This window comes from Equus quagga, unplaced genomic scaffold, assembly GCF_021613505.1.
Source record: "Equus quagga isolate Etosha38 unplaced genomic scaffold, UCLA_HA_Equagga_1.0 73442_RagTag, whole genome shotgun sequence".
NCBI classification, from domain to species: Eukaryota; Metazoa; Chordata; class Mammalia; order Perissodactyla; family Equidae; genus Equus; species Equus quagga.
In genome coordinates this window covers 13,272,120-13,292,777 of record NW_025802777.1, presented here as the reverse complement: position 1 = coordinate 13,292,777, position 20,658 = coordinate 13,272,120, and the positions used below count along the sequence as shown (strand labels likewise).

The following is a 20,658-nucleotide window of genomic DNA, read 5'->3' as shown; positions in this document are numbered from 1 at the left end:
ATGCCTTAGGAAACTCATTATTCAAAAGAATATTTTTGTAGTAAAATAATTCCTCCCAGCTTCTATCTGGTGAAGTTATTTTCACTTTTTATTTGTCTTTTCTTAGATTGGATCAGTCATAGTGGACAGTTGCACTCCACTTCCCCATCTCCCATTAAAGTTAGACTAAAAAGTGTTTTATATAGCAGGGTTGTGTTTAACTCCTTCTTAACCTGAACAGTGGCAATATCCCACCTCCAAGGTTATAGGCTAAATAGTATAAGAAGGGAAATGTCTTGCCTCCCTTCCCTGCCTTTTCTGCATTGATCTCTTCTTTTTACTGACTTGTCTGCCTTTAGGATTCCCGGGGGAGATGATTCCCTAGGCCTCTGTTGAAGAAGTGGGGAGCCCCATGCACTCAGCATCCTGTTTCCTGGTATCTTCATGTCCTTCATGTCTTATTCCTCCTCTAAAGTGTGCCAGCATCTTTTGGAAGTGAGCTCCATCAGTGAAGAGAGTTATTCATCAGAGAGTTTGCTGTAAAATATGTGACTATAAAACATTTATTAGTCTTTTAGTAAATGTATTAGGTTGTAATTATTAGGTTGTCATTTTGGAGTAAGCGATTTTTGGTAAGGTCAGTAATTTCAGTAATGTGTGTTTTGCACTTAAATATTATTTTAAAAAAGTGGTTATCAAATGTTGGCCGAAAACACTTTTCATTTTCAAAGTACATAATGTGTCTTTATTTGCTCCTTTTTCCTGAGGACTATTCCCAGCATGACTCAGGGTTCTCCTCTAGGTAGGATTTATCACTTAAATTAGATGGAGAAGTAAGAAAAAAAGCCACTGTCCCTTTTAATCCTTTTTTCCATGTTAGTAAAAGACTTTTAAAGTAGAAAAACATTTTGCCCAGCTGAACAGGGTTCTTTGCTTGCATGCTTTTATTCCCAGCTGTTATCCAGAGAAATCAAAGGCAATGGCAGTTAGGGATGAGTCTGTCTGCTGTCAACTTTGCCTGCTTAATTGTCTCTTTCTGGTAAAGGACTGTCACAAGTACTATTCAAGCTCTAGATGTATTTCTTTGTGTTTTTAAAAAATGTGTTTTGGGGGCTGGCCCGGTGGCACAGCAGTTAAGTTCACATGTTCCGCTTCTCATCAGCCTGGAGTTCGCTAGTTCACATCCCAGGTGCAGACATGGCACCGCTTGGCAAAAGCCATGCTGTGGTAGGCATCCCACGTATAAAGTAGAGGAAGATGGGCATAGACGTTAGCTCAGGGCCAGTCTTCCTCAGCAAAAAAGAGGAGGATTGGCAGTAGTTAGCTCAGGGCTAATCTTCCTCAGAAAAAAAAAAAAAAGTGTTTTGCCTTTGAGGGAATGCCTCTTGTCATTGGCCTGGTTTGTTGTGTGTTCCTGACCCCAGGAGGGACACCTTTTCCTGTCTGGGGCAGAGGAGCTCAGATACCGGCATGCCTTCCTGCCCTTGTTTCTCAGACCCCAGTGTGGAAGTGCCCTCCCCTCTTCTATCCAGTTAACTTTGAGCAGCTCTCTAATCCCTGGAGAGTAAAGAATAATTGTGTTTTTACATTTAAAGGCAGTTTGGTCTCTTACCTTCCTGTGAATTCCAGCCCTCTCCCTAAACTTATGAACACACACATTCAGCTTTTGGTAAGTGTAGACAGTAGGGTTGCTACATTAATTTCAACATTCGTGGTATGCTTATGTGTTAGCTACTGGTTTTACATTTGATTTAGGAAACAAATATGTATGCCTTTATATGCAAGGAACTTTTTAGAAGTTACAGTCTGTAAGGCAAGCCAACCATTACAGTAGCATGTGTTAATTGCTAGAATAGCAACATGTAAAGTGTGCCTTAGAACCATAGACTATGAGAAAGCTAAGTTTTGGGAAATCAGGAAAGTCTTAGGAATATCAATGATGAATGCATAGTTTAGTGGAGGAAACAGCTTGTTTTGATAACTTCTTGAGAAGCTTAGCAGTAAAGAGTAGAGAGATTTCAGTAGGGGTAGGTAGGGTTAGGAAGGTTGTATATTTGTATGTGTGTATTTAAGAATAAGGTCAGTGGGAAAAGGTTGAAGATGCAGGCTCATCTTTATTTTATCCTTGGTTAGTTCCTATTATGGTTGCAAGATGGCTGCCACAAGTTCAAGTGTCACAAGTAGATATGACTATGTTTCTTGGAAGAAGAGAGACTTATTTTTTCCTGGGATGTCTCTTTATCAGTGAGAAAAACCTTTCCCAAAAGACTCAGTAGATGCCACGCCGTCCCTCTCCTTTCTTTTCATGGGCCAACATTGAACACAAGCCCACGCCTAAATCAGTCAATGTCAAGGGAAACTGGACCCCTGTGATTGGCTTAAGTGGACTGTAATTCATCTTGGGTTGGGACTGGGGTCTGCTTCCCCAGAGACATGTGGCCTTACACAGAGAATAGATTTGTGAGCACAGTCTGGGTTTGATTAGAAAATGAGGGGATGAATGATACTGGGGAGTCAACAGTGTTATTCTTGCCTACTACTTTTACCACTGCTACACAAAGACACATACTTCTGAGTAGAAAAAGAAAATGTAGTTGTCTCTGGATTTGGAATTTTAGGTGACATGTTTTCCTTTTGTTTCATCTTATTTCCTACTGTGATCAAGTATTACTTTTACAAACAGATCAAATAAATATTTTATTTAAAAATTATTTAAAAATTGAAAATGCCCATTCTACCAAAAAATTACATATCAAAGGAATGTATTTCTTTAGTACTCAAAAGTTCTAAAGTTCTCTGTCATTCTATTAATACTTGCAGGGAAAGAAAAATATATAGTTATATCTTGTGGCTTTTGATCGTATCTGTACCAAGAGGACCTCTCCCTCTTAATCTGCACACCTGTGATATCTGGGGCTCTCACTGAGTGGTGAGGCCAGCCTGGCTTGAGTAAGAATGGTTGATTCATTGACTGGGTGGGCCAGGATTCTTTGGAACCAAACTCTTCAATCAGGGATACAAACAGGAACGTTGCTCCCTCTCTCTCCACTCATTCCCCTCCTAGGAGGGAAAGCTGTCTTGTGGTTAGCTTATTTGCCATTCTGTTCAGACTTTAAGTTTGTACAGCATTCTTGTAGCACTCAAACTTTTTAGAGCACTTTGATGTGGTCAAAGGACTTTTATATTTTATTCTTGTTCCTTTTCAATCCCAGGTTTTGGTACTTTGTATATTATGTGAAAGGCAAACAAATAATGTAAATACATAAACACTGAGTGTTGTAAATTCACAAAACAGAAATTAATTGCTAATAGTTTTTTCTATTTGAGGATAGCTAGTAGGCTGTGATAAATGGTTAGGGTAGGCTTCTGAAATGATACTACTTTTTTGGGTAGAATTTAGAAAGACTTATAATACTGCCAAAATAATTTTTGTCCCAGATGAAAAGCAATAGTATTTACCTACTCAGGTATTCTTCAAATAATATTTGAACTGAGAAATATTTTGGTTTTTTTACAGGCCTGAAGTGATTACTTATTTGACTAAATCTCGTGATTAGAATGTGTTAGAGAAAGTATCTATTGAGGGCTCAGGTGAAACATCTACAGGTTGGAAATCCCCATTTTAGAGAGAGTAATTTTGACTCCCAAGATAACATAAATAACAAGAAATGGATTTAAACATCTAGTTTTCGCTGTGTATATTGAGATACCATGGCACTGTGGTGGCTGTCAGGGATTAGTGGATTAGTTTATTTTGAAATAAAGCATTTCAATGTAGTACCTCTACTTAAATTAAAAAGTTTCAAATCTGATTCATACAGTTTCTCCACTGCAACTCCTGCCTTATTTAATTAAAATTGTTACTTAACTTTTTTTTTTACTCTTAATCTTTTTTTTTGACTCATTTATTATGAGTTGGAGTGAAATGGTGTTTAAGGAATGCTTGGGAATTTGAAGAGTACTTTTGTTCACGTTCTGTCTTGTTTTTTCAATTACTTTGGGTACTATGTGTCAACTCTTAGACCTACAAAAAGTCATTCTGACCTTGGTCTAGTTTTAGGGTTTCTCCTTTCTCTAGGCAATCTGAAATAAATAATTTGGATCATGGTTATAATCTTTACAGTTTGAAAACAAAATGACATTTGGGGACTCTTTATTTCATTATGAATGTACGTTGTGGACACTTAATACTCTGTATTGAAAGTAACTTTTAGTGAAATATCTCCAGCATTCTGTCCTTGAGTTTTCCATACGTAGTTGGATATAGCTGTAGACTTTGATTTAAGTTCATCATAGTTTAGTGTCACATTCCTTTTAATATGAGATTGGTACGCAATCCAAGAAGTGTTAATCAGAAATTAGTTAACCAAATATTGAGTAATAAGGAAAAATGTGTTGTTCCTTAAGTGCCCTGTAAATCTGTTTGTCTAACATTATTCTCATCACACACACAGAATCCTAAGACATTTCCCTCTATTCCTGGTTCTTCCATCCGTCTTCTCACACACACACACACACACACACACACACACACACACACACACACACGCTACACTTAGGTCATGTAACATGAATTTAAATGTAGTATTTGGAGCTGGGAGTAGAAGACCTTTTCAACCCTTAAGTTACTGACGCTCTCTGGGCTTCAGTTATTCATCTGTAACAGAAGTGGGGAAATGGGTCATACTGGATGAATGTGCTCTTTTAATTAGAAATGCTTTAGTTCTGTGAAGTTAGCAATTACCTTGAACAGACTTGTAAAGTTTTAATATTTTCTTTTTACCTTGTTGAGGTCTTTATTAGGCTTATTGAATTTTTATCCTTAAAGGTTTGGGTATCTGCATTTTGTAGCTTAATTCTTGAGTTTGTAGAATCTTTTAGAATGCAGTTTTCTATTGGTCACTTGCATAATAATGGCAGATATAATAATAATAATGATAAAATATTAATGATCTTGTGCCAAGCCCTGTGCTATTAAATGCACCAAACCATTCAATCCTTGGAGTAAGTAAGTTCCTTATGGGGAAGCTGAAGCATGAAGTCACGTATCTTATAGAAGATCACATAGTTGGTAATATCAGCAAAGCCTTAAGTATATTCTAGTACTCCTGTTCTTTCCAGTATTATTCTGATGGTAGTGTAAAAATAACCTAAAATTGATTCCTTTTGCATTTCTTAATTCTGTGTATTTCCTCAGCACTTTATCCTTTTCAAACAGCTTTGTGAGAACAGTAGGGCAGGAACGACCTACTTAAGTCTTAATGGATGCACTTTTGCCCTTGTTTGACTGGCTAGACCTGCCTGGATGGGTCTTTCCCCCTTGTTTTCCTGTAACAAGGTTCTCTTTTTCCACATCAGATCATCATTTTATTTTAGGTTTCTATTCGATTTAATTTATCCTTTCATTTGGCTGTGAAGATATCAGTGGAGGCTATGTTTTAGAGTTGCCTATGAATTTTCCACATAGTGACAAACCAATACCCGCTGATGACTGGAGGAAGTATTCCTTATAAAGGGGGGGGGGGCGGGGGGGAGTAATTGACATTCCTTGCAAGGCTTCAAGACAATCAAAATAAATATGAACTGCTTTTTTAATGAAGGCACGCTTTTTTGTTTATAGTTGTCTGTTTTAACATTTTTCTGATTATAAAGTAATACGTGTTTATGGTTAAGACTTTGAATGCAGAAACAAAAATTACCTAGATATAACCATTGTTAATATTTTGATTTATATCCTAACTAGAGGTGGGGGAACCAAGCTTTCTGGACATGTTAAATGTGAGGCGGCTGTTAGACATACAAGTAGTAATTTGAGTGTGCAGTTGGACACATGAGTATAAAGTTCAGGAGAGTAGTTGAGATTAGACCAAATACAACGATGAGCGTACAGCAAGTCCATGAGTGATCCTGCTCTCACTATGAGTCTTGATGAGTTCACCTCCAGAATGTGTGCAAAGAAGAGAGATCTGAGGACTAAGCCCCGGGCTCTTCAGCATTTAGATATTTGGAAGAGGGGATCACCGAAGAAAATTCGCAAGTGGCTGCCAGTAAGGTGGAAAATCAGAGGATTGTGGTATCCTGGAAGCCAAGGGAAGAAAGGGTTTCAGGGAACGAATGATCAGCCTGTTGAAAGTTGCTGAGATGCTGTGTAAACAGACTGAAATTTTGACATTTGGCAATGTGGAGGCCATTGATCCTCAAGAAGGCCTGATTTTAGAGGGCTCAAAAGGAAATTGAGAGGAGAGGAAAGTGGAGGTGGTGTCAATTTAAATGGCTCTTTTTGGGAGTTATACTGTAAAAGGGAGCAGAGAATTTTACTGTAGACAGAAGAGCATGAGGAGGATCAAGAAATTTTAAGAGAAGAGCCATTATAATATGTTTTGTATGATAAAAGGAATACTGTATATTCATTTTTTTCTCATTTTTCTTGGAGAGACTTTACAGAAGTTTATCAATTTTACTGGTCTTCTCAAAGAATTAGCTCATGGTTTAGTTCATCACTTCTGCTAAAAGTGAGTGCAAAATTTTATTTGGTGAGTGGTTTTCTTGGTGAAAGTACAATAGATTTCCTCAGATTTTGTAAGTCAGAGAACCAGTGCTCTAGTGGTTTGACAGTTCAGCGGTTCGTTTCTCTAGAAGATACCCCTAACTTTTTAAAGAATCTGTTTGAATTGGTATCACTGTCAATATAAAATATTAAACAGTATATAGAGCGTTGTTCTGAAACAGAAGAAATTTTACTATACTTATTCTACCCTCTTCATCTCCAAGTTTTGTCAAAATCCCCATGTCCAAGTTTTGTCAGAGTAATTGAAGAGTTTAGTTAATGGTTGATCTTTCTCTTCATCAAGTTCGTTTTCTATTTGAAGAATCTTTAGAAAGTTGTGTTAAGACTCACAACCAAGTCATCAACAATTTAGACTTAACTGAATTTTACTATATTTTCATTTGCTATCTGTTTAAACTTCTTTTAAGTTTACATTTTTAGTCGAAGTAATACATGTTGGTTTTAAAGAAAGCGGAGATTTATCATAGAGCAACCTCATCTATTGCGCCCCACCCACCCCCTAATTCTGCTTCATAGATAATGAATATTATCTTTACCTATTTCTACTATTTAATTTCATTGGTGGTTACCTCTGTGTCTCTAAGATGTTTATCCCTCAGTTTAACCTAGGATGTTATCTGTTGACTTCCTGTTACCATGGATGTTGATTTTGTTTGCTTCTACAATCCCCTCACGTATATTTATAATTATATTCTTCCATTTCTGTTCTTGATCACCTCTAAAACTGCAAATTTTTTTTTTTTTTTTTTAACATTTGGTCTCATTAAGGCAGTATATTTAGACTCTGCACATTGTAAGTCATATGGAAATCCTTTTTCTTTCACTTCTGATTTCATCTCCTAGCCTGGCAGTTTTACTTCTGTTTTGTCAAGGTTAATAATATTTACGTTCTGTTCTAAAACCATAATTAAATCTCCTATTATTTGTCTATTCTGAAAGTTGAAAACCAGTTAACAGTGCTCATGTTATACCTCTGTCAATATTGGGCCTGGAAAGCTAAGTGTGTACTATTGCACCTCTTTTGCTAGTTTCAGTGTCGCCCTGTGCCCCTCAAAAAACATGTCTAGCATCAAATTCAAATAATGGCTAACCATTTTTGGTCCTTATTAGGTACCAGGCACTGTCCTAAGAACATTATGTATATCATTTCATTTGATCCACACAAAGTACTACTTTTGTCTCTACTTTACCAAAAAAAAAGGGGGGAAATTGTTAAAAAATTGTTCAACTGCCAGGGTTGTCATCAAGCTATAAAACACGATTCTGTACTCTCCACCCCTAGTGCTCTCTAGAGCAGCCAGCTGCTATGTTTGTGAGGTTCTGAGAGTCTTTTAGTCGTAGGTGTGCTCCCTGATCACCACTCTCTCTGTCCTTCTCATCTCCACCCCTGACTGTGGGATCTTAGGGATGTCTGGGGTGAATACTTAGAAAGTGGTGTAGGAATGAGAGTACCCTTGAAGAAGGCTGAGTGAGTTTGAGAATTTCACTCTGAGGGAATTTTCACTCTGCATTTTTTTTTCCCTCTGAGTTTCTTATGGGAGCCCTAAGTTAACTGGGATAATAACTACTGTACTTCCCTTTCTGCCCATCGGTTGCTCATCTTAGAAAACCTACACTTAACATCATATTTAAAGGTGAAATATTGACCATCTTCCTTATAAGGGAAAAAGATAAGGATGCTCTCTCTCACCACTCTCACTATTCAGTTGTTGCAATAAGGGAAGAAAGAAATAAGCATAAAGGTGGGAAAGAGTAAAACTGTCTCTATTTGCAGATGACATGATTGTGTACATAGAAAATCCTAAGGAATCTACAAAGCAACTATCAGAACTAGTAAGTGAATTAAGTAAGATTGTAGAATTCAAGGTAAATATTAACAAAATCAATTTTGTGTTTACAGGGTAGCAGCAGAAAACCAGAAAATGAAATTTAACAAATAAGCCCATTTATAGCAACTACAAAAAAATACTTAGACATAAATTTAAAAGAAAATATTTAAGACCTCTTTACTAAAAACTTGAGAATAATGCAGAGAGAAATTAAAGAAGACCTACGTAAACAGGGAGATATGCCATGTTCATGCATCAGAACACTCAATTTGTTAGATGTTGATTCTCCCCAAATTGATATATTCATTGTAATCCTAATCAAAATTCTACTGGCTCTTAGACGTCAATAATAAGAAAGCAGCCCAGTTAAAAATGGGCAGAAGAATTGAACAGACATGTACAAAAGAAGATATACAAGTGGCCAATAAGCACATATAAAGATGTTCAACATCATTAGCCATCAGGAAATGCAAATTAAAACCACAGTGAGATCCCACTGTACATTTATTAGGGTAGCTCAGATTAAAAAGACTGACAGTAATCCCAAGGGTTGGTGAGAGTGGAGCACCTGGAATTGTCATACCCTGCTGGTACCAGTGTAAAATGATGCAATTGCTTTGGAAAACTGTAGCAATTTCTAAGAAGTTGCACATAAACCTATCGGATCACTCAGCTCTTCCACTCGTAGGTATTTGTTTACCCAAGAGAAATGAAGTATATATCCACACAGATGTTCACTGAAGCTTTATTACAATAATCCCAAACTGGAAACAATGCAGTTGCCCATCTTTCTTACAATAGTCCATCAACAATTAAATGGATAGACAGATGGTGATTCCATATAATGGAACATTATTCAGCAACTAAAAAACCAAACATCTGATGTACGCACTATGATTGTCATTAAGCTGAGTGAAAGAAACCTGAAGCTAGAGTACATAATGTGTCATTCCACTTATATGAAAATTAAAGAAAATGCACGCTAATCTACGTTAACATAAAGCAAATCTTTGGTTACCTGGAGCCAGGGGAACAGGGAAGGAAGGAGAGACCTCAAAGGGGCATGTGGAATTTTGAGCAGTGATGGAAATTTCCCTATGTTGATTGTGGTAGTGGGTTCATGCTCATTTACAAGTGTCAAAACTCATTGAATTGTGCACTTGAAATAGTGCAGTTTGTTCTACGTAAATCATACCTCACAGTTGATAAATAAAATAGTGACTGACAAGTGCATGATCAAAAATGCATTTAGTAAATTATTTTTATTGGCATGGGTCAATCCTAGTTGCTGGTTCATATTTTCATAATGTAGTCAGATATTCCATTGAGATAAAATGATCCCATTAAGGATCAAATAGCTGCCAAATATGTTAAGCAAATAAAAGACTTCATTGTGTCTTAAATTCTTTGTAGTAAGAAGGTGTAACAGTTGAATCTGTTATTCTTATTTTGGTTCTGGAGCTTGGTTTTCCTATGTTCCTTCTCTTCTTTCTTCTTCTATTCCCTTCCAAGCTATTTTAAGCTTATTACCCAGAATTGTCAAGTTGAATTTGTTGACTTGGGAAGTAAAAGACCTCTTGTTTCTGATCTCTTAGTAGGTGAATCTTGTAAACAAATTCTTCAAACTTCTCTCACCATTCCGACTTCTCCCTCTAAGTGTAACTTTAGCTTCATAATTTCAGGTATGTGATTAGACCAAGTAAATATAACAAAAGATCCATGATTTAAATATATAATTTTTAATATTAGGAAAAATAAATGGAAAAAAATCCAATTTTCCTTGTATGGAACCTTGCATAATGTTGTAATAATCATGAGCTGCAAAAATTGTAGTGATCACTTGCCCTCCTCCCCATTTTAAAAAAGCTATGGCATCTTTAGTTACGTAGTTTTAACATAAATTGCCGGGTCATTTTCCCGTATTTCATTATAAAAGTCCTTAAAAAACAGTGTCATCATTTTGGATGGTGCTGTAAGCCCTTCTGCTCCTTACTTTAATTCAAACTTTTGTTTTGTTTTCCATTTTCATTCACCTTTTTTTTGATATATTCATCCGTGTACCTTAACCAATCATACTTAAGGTTTTTACGTAAGACTGAGAGAAATGGATTTAGAAAATGTGATTATCAGATACAATGTTAAACAAGCATGTTTAGCACTTGCAAAATGTTAAAGAAAATAGCAAATCTTGGTCACTGAGCTGTTTGTCCTGGCAGGTGAGTCAGGTCTTAGAACATTGGGAAGAATGCTGACTTAAATTGTCATCTTTGATTTCAATTCCCACAGACTTTTGACATTAAGGTTCTTTCAAAATTGGGAATAGTAATAAGAAAAGCCATGTTTTTAAAAAGATTCTTTCCTGTGGGCATCTCTATTTTAAATTAAAAAAAATTTTTGTGTTTATGTGCTGTTAAAAGAAAGACAAACAACTAAAGGTATACAGACGTGGTACTGTTGGGTCTTTGTCATACAGTTGAAAAATAGAAAATAAGGTTCATCTAAATTTACAACACTCAAACTCTGGGTATCTTGGGTATATTGTAATAGGAACTGGCTTAGGGTATTTTTAATTTTTTTTTAATTGAAATAGCATTGGTTTATAACATTATATAAATTTAAGGTGTACATCATTATATTTCAATTTCTGTGTAGACTACATCATGTTCACCACCCAAAGACTAATTACTATCCATCACCATACATGTGACCTGACACCATTTTTGCCCGGCCTCCCACCCCCAGCTGGTAACCACCCTTCTAATCTCTGTCTCTATGTGTTTGTTTGGTGGTCATGTTTTTATCTTTTACTTATGAGTGAAATCATATGGTATTTGACTTTCTCTGTCTGACTCATATTGCTTAGCGTAATGCCCTCAAGGTCCATCCATGTTGTTACAAATGGCAAGATTTCATCTTTTTTTTTTTTTTTTATAGCTGAGTAGTTTTCCAGTGTGTATATATACCATATCTTCTTTATCCATTTGTTCGCTGATGGGCACTTAGGTTGTTTCCAAGTCTTGGCTATTGTGAATAATACTGCAGTGAACATAGGGGTGCATGTATCTTTACACATTTGTGTGTTCATATTCTTTGGACAAATACCCAGCAGTGGAATAGCTGGATCATATGGTAGATCTATTCTTAAGTTTTTGAGGAATCTCCATATTGTTTTCCATAGTGCCTGCACCAGTTTACATTCCCACCAGCAGTGTATGAGAGTTCCCTTTTCTCCGCATTGTCTTCAACACTTATTTCTTCTCTTGTTTTTTTTTTTTAAGATTGGCACCTGAGCTAACAACTGTTGCCAATCTTTTTTTTTTTCTGTTTTTTCTCCCCAAACCCTCCCAGTACATAGTTGTATATTTTAGTTGTGGGTCCCTCTAGTTGTGGCATGTGGGACACCGCCTCAGCGTGGCCTGACGAGCAGTGCCATGTCTGCCCCCAGGATCCAAACCAGCGAAACCCTGGGACGCTGAAACGGAGTATGCGAACTTAACCACTCGGCCACGGGGCCGGCCCCTCTTTTCTTATTAATTATAGCCGTTCTGAATGGTTTGAGGTGGTATCTCATTGCAGTTTTGATTTGCATTTTCCTAATAATTAATGAAGTTGAACAGCTTTTCATGTGCCTGTTGGCCATCTGTATATCTTCTTTGGAAAAATGTCTGTTCAGATCTTTTGCCCATTTTTTAAGCTGAGGGGGGAGCCACGAAGGATGGCGTGGTAAGAGGAATTTGCCTGTCTTCTGAGCCGTTGAAGACCCTGCCCTGAAATTGAGTGAGGCAAAAGTAATTGGCAGGGCAGTGGAGGGGTGGTAGGCAGAAGCAGTAGGGAGGAAAAGGTGAAAATTCCAAATGACCACTAGAAAGAAGGGGAAGGCAGGTTCTAAGGAATTCGACCGGCTTGCACATCAAGGGCACTGCTTTTATATAAAGGCCAAGACAGTTGCCTCTTGCACCATTTCTGATGCCCAAGGTCACTAATCACTTATGCCCAGCTACACACAAACCCTTGGCCAGCAGGACTATTTTGGAAATAAATGTTCTCACTAATTGCATATTATGGTTAGATGAGAATTGACCAGAAAGTAGTTGTTTGAAGACTTACTGCAAATAAATAGCTTTAGAAATGTCCACATTCTTGTGTAAATTGGTTATAATGATCATTGTCATCTCTTTCACCCTAAGGCATCATTGTCATTTTGAACATATCTAGGTTATGTTCTTCTTGAATGTAGGGACTGTCTTTTGTGTTTTCATGACACCTAGTCTATTGTATGGCACAGTTGAGCACTTGTAGAAAGAATATACATCATTGCTCCATGAAGAAAAAGAATGTTTGAATGATAGTCTTTTTCTTTTATATGAATCCTTGATGTTAGATTATTTTGTATGCCCTTCTACATTGAGAATTAAAAAACAACAAAGTCCTATGAGATTTGAGGTAAATAAAATTCCAGCTCTTTTTCACACGTGGAACTTCATCCTCATACACAGTTATCTTCTGAATTTCTGTCAGGAAGCATTGTAGCCCTGGCTCCATGATCAGATATTCACCTTAGGTTTTTAAAAGTGAATTATCCTTAAAGTTATTAAATGTGATAAAGCCACAGCATCTTGTTTTATTTTATCATGTTGAAAGCAAAAAACATCAAGTGGTAACTTTATTAAATCTTAAATTGTGTATATTGAGCAGAGAGCAGAAGTTATTTCCAAATTGAGGTGGGTGCAGGAAGCTTCAAAAATGCCTGTTCATCCTTTATCAGCATTACTGAATGAATCAGCAATTTGCTAAGGTCAGCAGACTTTATTTTGAATTATAACAATAGTATATATTTCCAAGAATATAGAGAAATTCAGGTATAACATAGGAATCTATCTTTGGTGTTAATAAATTAACAGAATTTTAGGTCTGAAAAGTTCCTTGAGGGTGTTATATCTTACTTTTTAGGTTTGAGAAGTGTTAGAAGGTGACTGACATATTAGAATGATGTGTGCCATTCTTAATCTGGTTGTTATTACTTAGTTACCTTATTGGGTAAAAATGGATTACTGACCATTTAGATGGTTTTCAGAATTAGGAAAATTGATTTTCAGGGTAACCTTCTGTACTGCTCCATGCTAATGAGGCCACGGTTGAGGTGTCCTCATTCGTACAAGTCCATTGTGTTGGCTGTGTTTATGGTTGCCAGTTGTCTTGCAGATATGTTTCTAGCTCTCAGAGCTGGGGCTCCCTTTCGTTCCTCCTGACTCTGGAAAAACTATCCAAGGACTTTTTTATAAGTGCTTGGCTCAGTGGCATTGTTCCCGTATATACATAGTTGAATAGCTGACCGTGCTGTGTTTGGAAAAAGATGTAGATAATCTGGGTTTTGGATTTGGTTTTTACTAAAAATGCCAAGTCATTCATTCAGAAGCAAGTGCCTTCATTGGGCTGGGTACTCTGTTATATGCTTGAGTTATGGCAGGAAACAAGTCAGACAAGGTTTGACATTTAAGCTGAGACCTAAAAGGTGAGGAGTTAGTCAGCTAAAGCGTAGGAGCAGTCCAGGGAGTGGGCACAGCTTGTGCAAGGACCCTAAGGTCAGAAGGAGCTTGGTGCCTGTGGGGCGGGAGAGAAGGATGGTGAGGCTGGAGAATAGCAAGCGAGGGAGACAAAGGCTTGAGATAGGTTGAATTAATAGATAGAAAACTCCCAACCACACAGGTCTGGATGACGTGTTTAGGATTTAGAAGTGATCATTAGAAATTTGGAAGACATCGTAGGGTTTTCAGCAAGGGAGAAAGACATCACTGATGTGGGAGAATAAACTGGAGGAGATCAAGGGACTGGAAAGGGATGAGGCTTTTGTTATTAAAGTCATTAATAGCAACTAGTATTTATTATTTGTTTGCTATGGGCCAGACACTATGCTAAACCCTTTACCCGAGTCTCATGTAAACCTCAGGACAACCCAGTGAGGGGCTATTGTTATCACTCTTTTACAGGTGAGGAAACCAAGACCCAGTGAAGTTAGGCAGCTTGCCCAAGGTCATGTAGCTAATAAGTGGCAGAGCTGGGGTTTGAACCCAGACAGTGTATGGTTCTAGACTCTGTACTGTTAGCCACTGGGCTTGTGTTTTCCGTGTGTAACATAATGATCCTTTAGTGGTTTTTGAAATTGAGTGGATCACAACTGGATTTTTTTTTAATAGAACAGAGCAGAAATTAGAGTACTTTGCACTAATAAGGATAAAATGTTGATATGTGAAACTTTGTTGCATTTTTATTTTATATAACTGTATTTGTATGGTAGTCTAGTGGTTCAGATTTGGTGCTCTCACTGCCACAGCCTGGGTTTGCTTCCTGGTGAGGGAACCACAGCACCGTCTGTCAGTTGTCATACTGTGGTGGCTGCACGTTGCTGTGATGCTGAAAGCTGTGCCACTGGTATTTCAAATACCAGCAGGGTCACCGATGGTGGACAGGTTCAGCAGAGCTTCCAGGCTAAGACAGACTAGGAAGAAGGACCTGGCCGCGCACTGCTGAAAAATTGGCCATGAAAACCGTAGGAGTAGCAGTGCAGCGTTACCTGATACAGTGCTGGAAAGTGAAAGGATGGTGCAAAAAGACAAGGCAGGGTCCTGCTCTGCTGTCCATAGGGTTGCTGGGAGTCAGAATCAACTCAACGCTAACAACGAAAATATTTCTACTTGTGTGAGCTTGTAAGCCATTGCAAAAGGCTGAACAGCATTTGTCTAGACAAGAGCCAGTGGTGGCCCAGACTAAAATTGTGTGCAGATGGCAAGAAGTGGGCTCAGTGTTAAGAGGCAGAGGTACCAGTTTTCGGTAAGAGATTGGATACAGGGGCTGAATGTGGGAGATGTCAAGGATGAGTCCCAAGTTTCTAGTGGGAGCAAGATCAGTCATGGTGCGTGTGTGCTCAGTCCACTTTAAGGGAGACTGACCCTTCTAGAGGGGTCCTCGGGTGCCTGTTTGATTTGCTTCCTGATTCTCTAGCTTCTCTCAGTTGTAGCTGATGGGACTCGGGGTTGACATATCACCCAAATCTGTGTCTTATATCTTATAGCAAATCTGTAAGCTGACTGTGAACCTATGAGGTGATCTGTCATTCAAAACTAGTTAAACAGAGAGGTTGTGCCAAGAACAAATCTCTCTCTGGAATCTGAGGTGAGTAGTGAGCCAGCTGGTGGCAGCAGGCCACATGGGCGAGTATGTGGGCTAACGGCAGCTCTAGAGTGAAGGTTTCAGAATTGTTTTTTTGTTTTTGTTTTTTTAAAGATTTTATTTTTTCTTTTTCTCCCGAAGCCCCCTACATAGTTGTGTATTTTGTGTATTTTTAGTTGTGGGTCCTTCTAGTTGTGGCACGTGGGATGCTGCCTCAGCGTGGCTCAATGTGCGGTGCCATGTCCATGCCCAGGATTGGAACCAGCGAAACCCGGACTGCCGAAGCAGAGCGTGCGAACTTAACCACTCGGCCACGGAGCGGCCCCTGGGAATTGTTTTTCCTGTAGGCCCCTTGGGATCCACAGAGCCTTTAGGTTCGAGTGTTGAAGAGTCCAGAGTCCTCTTTCTGATGTTGAGGTTCAGTTCATTTGTTCTTGGCCTCTGTGAGGCCCATTTCCTTATTCTCGTGCGTAACCTTTTAGTAATACCTGGTCCCACGTTACTGCAGTGAGTCTCCATTCTGTGCATTCACCAAATACAGACTGGGGACAGAATAAGGGGTAGATAAATGCTTGGTACACATCCCCCTTCTCTGTCTTATTGGTCTTTTGAACTTGGCTGAGGTATTTCTTACTGTGCCTCAGTTCCCTCATCTGTAGAGTTGGAATGATCTAAGAGCATTCATGTCATAGGATCACTGTGAGGAGTAAGTGAGATGAGCTGTGTCTGTACTCAGCTCAATGCCTGGGGCAGAGTTAGAGCTTAGTGAGGGTTTGCTGTTAATAGTTAGTATCTTTAGGACAGTTTCTGGAGAGACTTAAACATTTATGAACAAAGCCTATGGGAAGAAGCCAGCATATAGAGAACGATTGGACAGAAGTGAGAGGGTGTTAAGAGAAGGTGCTACATTGCAGAGATGCAAGGATGGGATAAGATCAGGAGCAGATATTAATGGATTGGTTTCAACAGGAGAGGGAACCTTTGGAGGTGGTGGGAGGGGCATACTTTCTGCGATTGGATCCCAGTTATGGTGGTCTACTGGGAGAGACGCTGACTGAGGAGAAAAGTGGTGACTTGGAAGGCTGTTGTGGAGGACGAGATACAAGGCCATACAACATAATTGATAAATGGTGCTGAGACCCTGAGACTGCACACCATTAATTTATAGTCATGCCAGTCTGCATGCTTTTACAGTTTGTCCTGGCTGTGCTGTGTTTAGCAGAATGAGGAGATGTAAAAGTAAGATGAGTATCGTTTTAAGGGTTTACAGGGCAGAGGGCCAGGAAAGAATAAGGAGGCTGGGGTCTTGGGTGCAGGGACATAGTAAGGCAGGTGGTCAGCTGTTGAGTCCAGTGTGACTTGGGAGGGTGTACAGTGTTAGAGAAAGTGGAGGGCAGTGGTCTGTGTGGTACCACACGTGCAAGGTACATACTGTTGTCCCTCAGTATGTGTGGGGGATTGGTTCCAGGATCCCCGTGGATACCAAAATCCTCGGATGCTCAAGTTCCCTGTATAAAATGGTGTAGTATTTGCATATAACCTAGCACATCCTACTGTATGCTTTAAATCATTTCTAGATTGCTTATAATACCTAGTACAATGTAAATGCTGCGTAAATAGTTGTTACACTGTATTGTTTAGAGAACAATGACCAAAAAAAGTCTGTGTTGTTCAGTACGGTAGTAGGCCTGACTACATAGTATGTGTCAGCAACAACAGTTAGTGATTGTTTTCCTTTATTGACCTGAAAGAGAAATACAGAGAATAAAACACAGAATGTTTAAAATAAAAGTACATATAGAAAATATAATTCTAAATAGTATAAATTCTCTCTCTCTCTCACTCTCTCTCACACTCACACTCACACACACACACTCTCACACTCTCACACTGTGTTGACACTCACCAAAACCTTGGTTCTTTCTCTTGAAAACCCTCGTATGGTGATGATGATTGCTGTCCGGTTCTTAGAGTGCCAACGTGATGGGGCAACGAGATGTGGCACTGTAGGTAAGTGGTGAGATGTCAGGCTAACTTGAACCTTCTGTCAGGATGTCAGACAGACCATCTACGTCGGAAGAGCCAGGTTCTGATTGCAGACATTGACGCTTTGGAGGAGGCGTAATAATACTAACATCAGGATCTGTGGAGGTTGAGGTCAGAGGGTCTTCAACCATTGAAGGTCAAGGCTTCACAACTGCAGATGCTTTAGTTAGAGACATTGTCATGGGAAGCTGTTTCTTTTTCTTTGCATCATCAAACAAATCTTGCAGTGGTTGTAGGCATGTTGTTATCCCTCGGTGACAGGGAGGCTTCATGCCATCAAAGCATCATGCTCGAGGATTGTATCCTTTAACACTTGAGCCAACTGAAAAACTGCTCCAAACTTTTCAAGTCTCCATATTGATGGCTCTGCTTCCTCTAAATCTTCCGCATCGTCGTCATCATCTGTAGAGGATTTCAGCAGGTCTTTGAGTTCCTTGTTGGTAAGAGTTTCTCTGTGCTCTTCTGGCGTTCCTCAGTGTCATCCTTGATTATGTCAGAGAGGCCTTCCCGACCAGCTTCCCTTGCGACATTCAAGATGTTCTCAACTTCTGCATCAATAGTGGGGAAGCCCCTGAAGTCATTGACTACCTCACTCCTTAACGGCTTCCAACATGCATTGGCTGTCTGAGGCTTTAGGGCATCTGCAGCCTGTGTAATAAGCACAATTGCATCTGCAGCCGTGGAGCTCTTCCATAAATCCATGATGCTGCAGTCAGAGCTGGCATCAAGCGCAGCACGAATCCTCCTGAAGGTGAGGCGAGTGTAAGTCGTCTTAATGCCCTTGATGGTGCCTTGATCAAGTGGCTGCAGCAGTGATGTAGTGTTAGGAGGCAGGAACATCACTTCCTTGTTCTCCTCGGACGAGCAGAGAGATAGGGGATGGCCGAGAGTGTTGTCAGTTCAGAGGAGAACCTTGAATGGCAGCCTGTTCGCTTCATGTATTCCTTCCCTTCAGGGATGAAGCACTGGTGGGACCATTCCGAGAACAGGATGGCCATTACCCAAGCCCTCATGTCGTGTTGCTGGAACACGGGCAGGCAATTTTTGTTTGTTCCCGAGGGCCTGGAGACTGTTCAGTAAACGAGGCCTTTCTCTTCTATGAGTTTCTCGAGCTCTTCTGGGAACGCTGATGCTGCTTCTCCCGTGGTCTTTAAGTTCTTGAGGCGGTGGTGCCTTACACCGCTGGACAGCCGTCCCTGACTAGCCTTACACTCCTTTCTCCCGCTCTGTGCAGCCCCCTCACAGTAGTGCTCATGGAGGCTAAGTGCTTTTCACTCATAATTTTGCCATCAGCAGGGGCATGCTTCTGTGACGTGGCCTCAGTCTTTTCAAGCCCTCCGTCACAAAGCAGAGAGACCATTTTTGCTATTGTAGCAGCAGCACTAACGCTTCCACAAATTTCAGCCTCTTTCTGCTTTATTATGTGAATGCTCGATTCGTTCTTCCCGATATTATGGCCCGCTTTGGCAAGCGAGATGCCTTTTTTCAAAAGGTTTAAGATTTTTATTTCTTAGTCAAGAGATAGCGTTTTATGCCTCCTCTTAGCCTTTGAGGGATTGCTTTGACCACCTCATTGCTTTTTAGGAGCCATTTTTTCACAGAAGCAAAGAGCGTACACAACACACGTAGTGAATGAACGAGACGAGGTGAACAGTGCTCAAATAGTGAGTGCTGGAGAGAGACAGGGTCAGCAAAATGGCAGGAGGCTACGGCAGGGTGTGCCTGCGCGTCACTTCATTCGCGTGGGGTCAGCGTAGTGCTCAACACGTGGCAAATTCCAGTTTTGCTTTTTGGAACTTTCTGGAATTTTTTTTCCTGAATATTTTCATTCCGAGATTGGTTGAATTTGTGGGTGTGGAACCACAGATAATGGAGGGCTGACTTTAATTTCTTTGAATGATGGTTCCTTCCTACTATTCCTAATACTAATTTCCTGTGTTGATAACTGAAATATGAAGACCTCTTGCTAAAGGGCATTTACTCCTGTCTCGTATGGGCACAACCCAAAGGTCGAGTTGGTTCCAGTGCATAGTTGGAAGTTGCTGGGATTTTACGTGGTGGGCTGAGTCAGTAAATGAGAGCTCGGGAGCTTTAACCTTGGGTAGAGTTGAACCACGTAATGGGAGATTTCCTTTCCATTGACTCCTCCGGAGGAACTTAACATTTCGGCTATATTGAGGACTTTAAAAATAAACACCTAAGTAGAATTGAGTTTGTAGGTGCATTTCAGGTGTTTGTGACTGAAACAGTCTGTCTTTAAGGTGGAATTCACCCATGGGCTGGGCCTGGGCTGTCTGAACTTTAGTAGTCCTCATTCTTTCATTTTTGTTTGAAGGATAGTGAATCTGAAAACATAACACTCATTCAGTCAGTGAACATTTGGAACCTTCGTGTTTCAGGCAGTGAGTACGGTGTCAGAAGAACAAACGTGAAAGACACAGGGATGACACCTCGGGGAGCACCTCGGCCTCTGTCAGCGTGATGGCCACACTATAGTTGGGTATGCCACTCAGCTTGGGGGTGCTTGCCATGGGCTCCTGGGCTCCAGAGAAAATATTAGAGCTTCTCTTTTAACCTTTTACTTTCAGCCTGTGTGTTTTATAACATGTAGTATATGAGAATAGTAGTACTTGTCTGAGATAAATGGACAAACACAGATGTATGTGATCAAAAAATGTTTGGAGGCTACTCTGCGTTATTATGTCTTTTTAAAAATATGCGTTTTTAAATCTTCCTCTTATGTTTTAACCTTTTGAGAAAACCAAGAATTTCTATGTGTGGTAAACCATGTTGTTAATGATGAAATGGGTGCACTTGTTGCCTACATTTTGTAGTGTAAAGTAAGACTTGTTATATAAAAAGACTCATTGCTAAGATCTGGCCTGACAAATTCGAGTCTTTGTCTCAAAGAAGTCATTTCCATCTTTACGTTGGAGGAACTTTACAATTTGTAGAATGTGTCTCTTGTTAGGAAGCACCAAACCCTCCTGCCAGGTCTCAGATGTTGGGGAATGGGGCATGGAGAATGGTGGGAAGCCCAAAGTGTGACCTCTAGTGAGCTACACACAC

At 39.6% G+C, this 20,658-nt stretch overlaps 1 protein-coding gene across 2 annotated transcripts in view; it reads left to right on the top strand.

Moving 5' to 3' along the window:
• Positions 1-20,658, top strand: part of LOC124234283 (transcription regulator protein BACH1) — a 47,178-nt gene that overhangs the window by 5,565 nt on the left and 20,955 nt on the right. Inside the window, exon 2 of one of the 2 annotated variants that reach the window (XM_046651550.1) lies at positions 19,989-20,089. The exons of the other annotated variant lie outside the window; for it this stretch is intronic. The gene's annotated coding sequence lies outside the window, so the exon portion shown is untranslated. The remainder of the gene's footprint in view (positions 1-19,988; positions 20,090-20,658) is intronic. 2 annotated transcript variants of the gene reach the window in all.